Source organism: Crassostrea angulata, chromosome 8 (genome assembly GCF_025612915.1).
Source record: "Crassostrea angulata isolate pt1a10 chromosome 8, ASM2561291v2, whole genome shotgun sequence".
NCBI classification, from domain to species: Eukaryota; Metazoa; Mollusca; class Bivalvia; order Ostreida; family Ostreidae; genus Magallana; species Magallana angulata.
This window is the reverse complement of record NC_069118.1, coordinates 5,214,719-5,222,736: the sequence shown is the minus strand read 5'-3', so window position 1 is coordinate 5,222,736 and position 8,018 is coordinate 5,214,719.

Sequence of the window (8,018 nt, the reverse complement as noted above, 5' to 3'; positions counted from 1 at the left end):
TATTTTTACACGTGCTCCTTTAAAACATTATATATTTTCAACACTTTAAAAACATTAATGCACTTTGAAACTATTTATACCTTACTCTTTTACTTGGTATCGCAGCTGGTTTCTGTTTTCTTTGCAAAACGAGTTTATAAAAATGAAAAAAAATCGCAAAGATATTGTTTTGAAATTGAGAGAATTGAAAGGTTTGAACTAACACATTTTTTTTTTAAAATTAGTAATTCTATTTAAATCTTTGGAGATAGAGAAACTGAACAAACGTTTGAGTTTTATTCCGTTTAAAAAATACATAAACGAATATGTCTTGTTTTTTTTTATATAATTTATAAGAATTGAAAGCTTGTTATAGGTTTTTATAGGATTTTAACATTGTTAAACTTTGTTAACATCAAAATAATCTCCTCCTATGTGTAAAATCATTTATTGTTCCACAGTGGCATAATGTAAAAAAAAAAATCATATTTTGTATTGTTTTATTTTTTATTTGGTTTTTAAAAAGTACAACAATCATCTAAGGTACACTAAGTTACAGGACTGATTTTTATCAGGTAGTAAAAATATAATTCCAGACGTTGATGCGAGTTGTTTCAAATTAAATATATATATATATATATATTGAATCGATGTACTTTCATATTAATTTATGCCTTCAAAAACACACTTTTGTTATTTCTTTTAAGGCTGGTCTATTCTGATGAAAAATTTCAAATAAAATGGTAAAAAATTAAAGTGCATTAGCTGCGAAATTTTAACGTATTCAATATATGTGTCTAGAACACATATTATTGTTATTAATATACACTGTTTAAAGGAACATTAAATTGAGCAAATGTGTTGCTGTCACATAGACCCGAAAACTTCAAATCGGAAGCGTTTATTTTCATATTTTTTAAAATAAGTCGTCAACATACAGAAATGGCAATATTATAATAATTTCTTGAATCAATTCCTATTCTCAATTTTTCTGCATGATTAGGATATACATTACACTCCAAAAAATCTTTTCGTTCATTAAAATAAATCTGAAATTTTCATTACAATTCATAATGCCAAAACATAGGATTACAAATATCATTACTTTTGCAAAAAGGAGCCATGAAAATGATTTATATTGCAAATGATGTTAATGTATTGAAAAAAGTAATTATGTGTTATTGACCGGTACATTTACACTGCAATATTTCAGAGAAGACAAAGGTGAGTGTAATATTTTTTGTTCTTATTCAATGTTTCATTATTTCATTATGAAAAATGTAAATAAAGTACAGTATGATAAATACAATCTGCGATCTGAACTGTTGTAGAACATGCATTTGAGGTGACATGTTTACCCAAACGACGAAATATTTGAACACGTATCTACAAGTTGTAGCACCATCAAAAACAGGGAATAGTATATAATGGTTTACTTTATCTATCTTAACTCCCTCCTTTTATTACATGTATTGCACTAGGAATATCACAATTTGCGATATTTTCAAACTAAACTGTTTTGCTATTGTTTTCAATGCATCACAAAAATAACATGTTGTTACCAGAAACTTGTCATCATCTTACCTTCTTACGAATTCTATAAAAATATATACAGTATAACACAGCTATCAATAACACATTAAAGGGGCATGGTCACGATGTTTTTTTAATTTACAATGCTTTTATAAGGCATTTCTAGTGATCAAATAAAATTTGAGTGTCAGTAGTTAAGTTATAAGCAAGTTATAGAGCTTACAATTCTTTGTCATGTAAACAAGGCTCGTGTCTTGTTTTTGTTTACATAGGTTCAATATACCAGTAAAAATATTTTTCAAGCTGATTTGTCTATCTTCTTATTCATTTTAAGCATAAATAAACAGTTCCAAACGTTAAACACGTTCATTTTAGGTTTAGATTTGGAATTTTCACTTCCACATTGAAAATGTAAACAAAAGCTTTGTTTACATAGCAAAGAATTGTAAGCTTTATAACTTGCTTATAACTCAACAAATGACACTCAAATTTCTGGTTGCATATTAGAAATGCCTCACTGACACATTGTCAACATGAAAATCGGAAAAAAAATCGACCAAAATCGTGACCATGCCCCTTTAAATATGTAAAGTTTACTTTTTCTAAATGACATATTATTTACAAACAGATTTACATGATATACATTTGCATCAGAGCGCAATGGAAACACAAATGCAGTTTGAAAGGTAAACAGATACAATTTTCATATATTCTTCTGCGCCATGTAGCATATTCATTTCATCTATCTAGGATACTTTTGTCACTACTTTATATGGCTTTTATTGTCCTTCTAAGAATACAATCTCAAGGGAATTCATATATTTACAATACCGATCAGACCCAACCTACTATTACTTATTAGGTCAGTTACTGACTCACTACGGAAATATATTGGGTTGATCAATCTCATAGATGGCGAGGCAAAGCGATATATGAGGCAATCACGTGCTATGTTTAAACCAATGAAAATATGACATTTCAGTCCAAGGGAAAACAAAGTGTAATAGAAGGTAAAGCCAGACTAAACCCTGGGTTAACTTTCGGGGTTTCCTTTGGGGTTACTGCAAGTTTACAAGAGTGGGCCCAGAGTAGATCCAGAGCTAGTAAACCGAAAGTAAATCCAAAGAGTACATGTAAACCCAGATCACAAGGGTACCACTGAGGCAGACGCTACATCGCCTATATCTGTATTTGGAATGGGTAAGGGTTAAAGAGGACCATGAAAACTAACCGCAAGTAAACCCAAAGTAAACCCTGAGTCGACCCAAAGTTAACCCAAAACTGGACACCAACTTTCCTAATGTAAACCCGAGGTAAATCCAAAGTAAACCCGGGGTTAGTTGGGTACTACTCTGGTTTTAGGTTGGGTCTGATCGGTTCTGGACTTGCTAAGTGGTTAAATAAAATCAACTAACTATAGTTGTATGACCCTACATGTATTTTTGTTTAGTTATCAGCTTGTCTTCAACTTAATGTCAGCATCAGTTTTAGCTTGTTCTGATTTGCGAACCAGATAGCGAAACACTTTAGTTAACAAGAGCATTTATTCGAATCTAACCCCCCCCCCCCCCCCAAAAAAAAAAAGAAGATCAAGAATAATTATACAGATGAACAGACAAAAGACTTTTAGGTTGAACGTTATTACATGTAATATACAACTGATATGATTGTGGTAGAGAATTACCTAATAAGCCAGAATTTTGAGTATGTTCATGGTGATTATAAAAGAAAAACTTATAATTTATTAAATTTTCACATATACATTAATTGTGCGGTTTATGTGGCTCATTTTCTTCTAATTCCAAGTGGTTACGAGAGAGGAGTTGTCTTGACCTCTGGTATTGACTCAGAACCTGGGCCTTTGCTAGATATCATGAACACTTTCGGTTTGGTGGATTTTTCCTCCTAGCTCTTTGGAATGTTGTTAGTTGTCTATGGAAATGAGGTTACAATGAAATAACTTTTTAATGGGATTGTTTAATATTCTTAACAATATCAAGAACGAAATGAACAGTACATTGAAAGTGGGTACAACCTGTCCTAAGAACAATTCAGACACCAACATGTTCAAACGGCTCTTTTTATCCACAAAGGCCGTTCAGCAATTTTGTGTATTTCATGACAATGAAAAATGACAATAAGAAACGGTCAACCATATCATTTGAGACTATAATTAAATACTTAAATTATTTGCAAGAGTTCCTATTAGTATTGAAGACACGGTTTACAAATACCACCAATTTCTTGTTTTGAGATTTCATCACTGGGAATTGATTTCCATTTCTTATTGTATTATTTTATTTGTGCTAATTGTGAGAATAAACACTGTATATCAGTAAAAAATTGAAATTTCATAGCATTTAATTTCATAATTTTCAAATTATTTTACCTCAGAGAATAAACGCTTAAATTTGGTTAAGTTTATAATGTTAGAGTGTTTTCTTAGATAACGAAGAAAAACAAAATACAAAAAAAAAACAAACAAAGATACACTCGGCTTCAAACAGATAAGATAACTTTCGACTAAGTATTATCAGATAATAATTGTATTGTTTGGAAGCAAACATGTTTCTATAAACATTCTTTTGGTTATAGATTTCGAAATAATATTTGCATAGAGTCTTCATGTTTTCACTTTACATTGCTGGGTATATTTTTAAAATAAAATGATGAACTTTTCTAAGTTTTGCTATATTTTATTATACTTTTCAAAAAGGATGGCTTATTCATCAAACTCTGTAAATCAAACTTATCTATTATCCATTTATCCAATCTAATCCAATATTTTTCTAAATATCAGTCTGGAGAGAATATTGGAAAAAGGAATGTAATTGTTTTCACTATTTGAGTCGAATACTTTTGAGATATCATACAATGTACATTACATATCGAACGACTCTCGTATAAGCCTTCTAAATCAAACTTGATTCAAGGAGGCCTACTGACAAAAACTATATCATCAGTTCAGGCTGAAATTTTTAAATATGATTTGTTTAGCCGTGTACTATAATGTTGTTAAAAATATTTATGTATTTGAGCTTTGACATTTGAGCATTTCTTTCTTTTTGTTTTGCAATATCTTTATACAGATCCCATCGTGCCAACATAACGTTATCAAAATCTATCATATTTAATCCAGTATTTCATTCCATTCATTTAAAGCGCTTCTCATAATTTTGTCTGTGTTTTTTTTTTATTCCAAATCAACTTAAAACGTTTTCTCTCAAAAGTTCTTTCAATTCCTAGTGTTAAGTTAGTTATTAGTTGAATTTTTTTGGAAATATAAGTAACTATAAGTAACTCTTATTTTTTTTTTTTTACAATTGTTTGTTTTCTTATATTTCATCCAGTTAGAAGTTTGTAAAACTTTTCTATTAATGGCTTGTAATTAACATCTATCATATCTTTCAAAGGACTATGTGCGGTATGGTCAAATATCTGCCCCGATTTCAACAAATTTTTAAATAGCATCGTATAAAAATCAAATCTTCACAAATCATTGTACAGAGGATATCTATCACTTTAATATTGATTTTAGTCATTATTGCTCATTCGCTGTTTATCTATGACGTCAGCTAAATGACATAGTTTCCGCAAATTTGCAAACAAATGAAAATATTCTCAATTTTGCTTTATATTTTGCATTCGGAAGTATAGAGCGCAGGTCTGCTCAAGTACGATTTTAAAATATGTTTTTCTTCAGATAGTTATACACATTATACTAAAAAATGGTACTTGAGCAAGCCTGCGCTCGATGTTTTCCAGTCGAAAAACCATCGGAAAACACCAATTTTTTTTGCTACCAAACATCAATTTATCAAAATAAGGCAATCTTCATGACGTCATTTCTACATTATGACGTCACTGTGGTAATAAACTTTTACACCCTTACTTTTAATTTGATTTAAACTATCTTTCACCTTATCTTTAAAGCTCTTTATAAAACTTTGATTTTGGGGGAAAAAATGCACAATACCGCACATATTCCTCTTTTAAAATATGCCCAAGAAATTAAATACAGTGTAAAATTCAGTTATTTTCCATTTGGAGTAATGGTAAACCTTTTTTCAAAAATTTGTACATCCTATTAATATTATTTTTTGATTAATTTAAGCAAGATTAAATAGATGATACAGGAAACGGATCTCCTTATCTACATTATCTCTATGGTTTGTTAATCAGATCATTTTGTATAATGCATGACGGTTTGTTGCTTTAAAAAAACTTGTATTCATTTTTAATTGATTTACCAACATTAAAATATTGTAAATTGTACAATACCTGAAACAATGAATATTAAGTGCTTTTTCCAAAATTGCTTTTTGCTTTTGAATACCAAATCGTTTTAACTCCTTTGATACAAAAAAAAATACTAATCTATATCATTTATTATTTATGCCATGAAGACAGAATCGATAGAATGTCCATTAACCGGATTTATTCCTCTAAACTGGAACGAAAGAAGTGAATTCCTTTCTTTGTTTTAAAACTAGAAAAGGTAATTGAATGAAGAGTACTTACTTATAAGGAGGTTGGCACATGAAATAATAGTTATGTCAATCATCCAAAAACCACTAAAAATTTCAATTAATTTATTTGTTATTCATGTCACATGCCATTGTTTTGAAATATAAGGCCCCAAATAGAAGTGATAATTTTACTGAAACTTTTGCTAATATTTGACATGGAAATTAATTATTTGAAGAAATGAAACAAATATTTATACTTTAAACTATTATATTGAGCTTTGAATTTAATACAGTATGAAGTTGAACACATGTATTGACTATAAAAGTAAAATCTAAGTCAAAGTTTAAAAAGTCTTGCTTTACTGGAGGCTTCAAATGCCAGTATATATTGAACACAACAGCAGATGTTACAAAATTTTGGAGTAATCAAATTATAACGCAATAAAAAAGTATTGTTATGTCATCTTTCCAAAACTTTGCATATAAATAGACATACATTTAATGTCTCATCTAAAAGTAAAACAAGTAGGGGTCACATCTCAAAAATTTGAGATATAGCATGAAATAAGCTAACTTTTAGGCCAAAATTGGAGTTAATTTTTTCTTAACTTCTATGCAGTTTAAGCTAGATATGCAAATATATCTCTAGAAATATCAAAATATTGATGGATTATGTTTTAAGAACATCAAGAATATATCGTAACACACAAATTATCTAGAAGTTTGGTCTGCGCTGAAAATTAGGAAGATAAAGTAACAGTACTCTTAAACTAGTGAGTTATGAAAATGATTCATTTCCTTCTTGAAAACCTTCCGCTGCAAAATATAGTCCCTTCCTAAACTCTGTAAAAATGTAATTTTTTAAAAAACAATTTTATTCAATAAAATTTATTTGACATTGTAAAATATAAATATACTACTAGAATTAATATGTGATGCAGAATGTTCAGACTAGAGGTGACCCAAAATGGCTACCCAAAACCTAAGGAGCGAACCTCTTTAGATAATTGATTGAAACAAATCCGGTAGTATTAAACATAAGAATGCATTTTCGTTATATTATTAATGTATTAGAGGAAGCCTACATTGTTGATTTTATCTCCCACTCTAGGAATATGTCATTCTATAGTAAAGCTTAAGAGTCAAGATTTAAATAGTGATAATGAAAAAATCATTAATAATAGCACTTTATACTTATACAACCTTTTTGTTTAATCAAACGCTTATTGAAAGAAGTGGTTAAATACCTCGGGGATACTCAGAACCAAATGAAACATTTTAAAACGTATTACTTGTGGTCAGGCATAATATGGACATTAAATTACCATTACCTTTACTTAATTTTCTCAGAGTATTGTACCACATTAACATTGCAGTATATATACTGCCACAACCTAGCAAGACAACACCTAAACTTCAATACTTTAAAATAGCCCCCATATTTATTTTCCAATTCGAATCGAATTGGAATGTCTAACGCCAATCTTGCTCATCAGATATTCTACTCGGTACCAGTTCAGTATGGATACTATGGAATCATTGAAATTCGTGGGGGCCAGTTTTCGTGGATTGTGGGGTTTTTGCTTATTAGTGGGGATGCAATTCGTGGAATGGTAGTTTTTTAGTTTTAGTATAAAAAACTAACTCTTTCAAAATTGTTTTCGTTGAGGATGTAAATTCGTGGGGGAGGGCTACCCACAAACACCACGAAATTGAGCTACCACAAATTCTAATGATTCCCCTGTATGCTGACGACTGTAACGGGGAACAATTCAGGGACACTAATCCTCACATTGGGACAGCCACCATTGATACTAGAGGGACTGAGTGATCGTTGATTCTACAGTATGATCGAACTTTTGATACTCTTTGTGGCATGTACCTGTTAAATAAAGTTTACAGATAAATTATAAGTCAAACAAATATATAAATGTATTCTCAAATTAACCAAAGTGTAAATCTGTTGATGTTTTATGCCTAAAAAAAATCAAAGATATATTAAATCGATACATTGATTGGCATCAGTTTCTCTAGTAT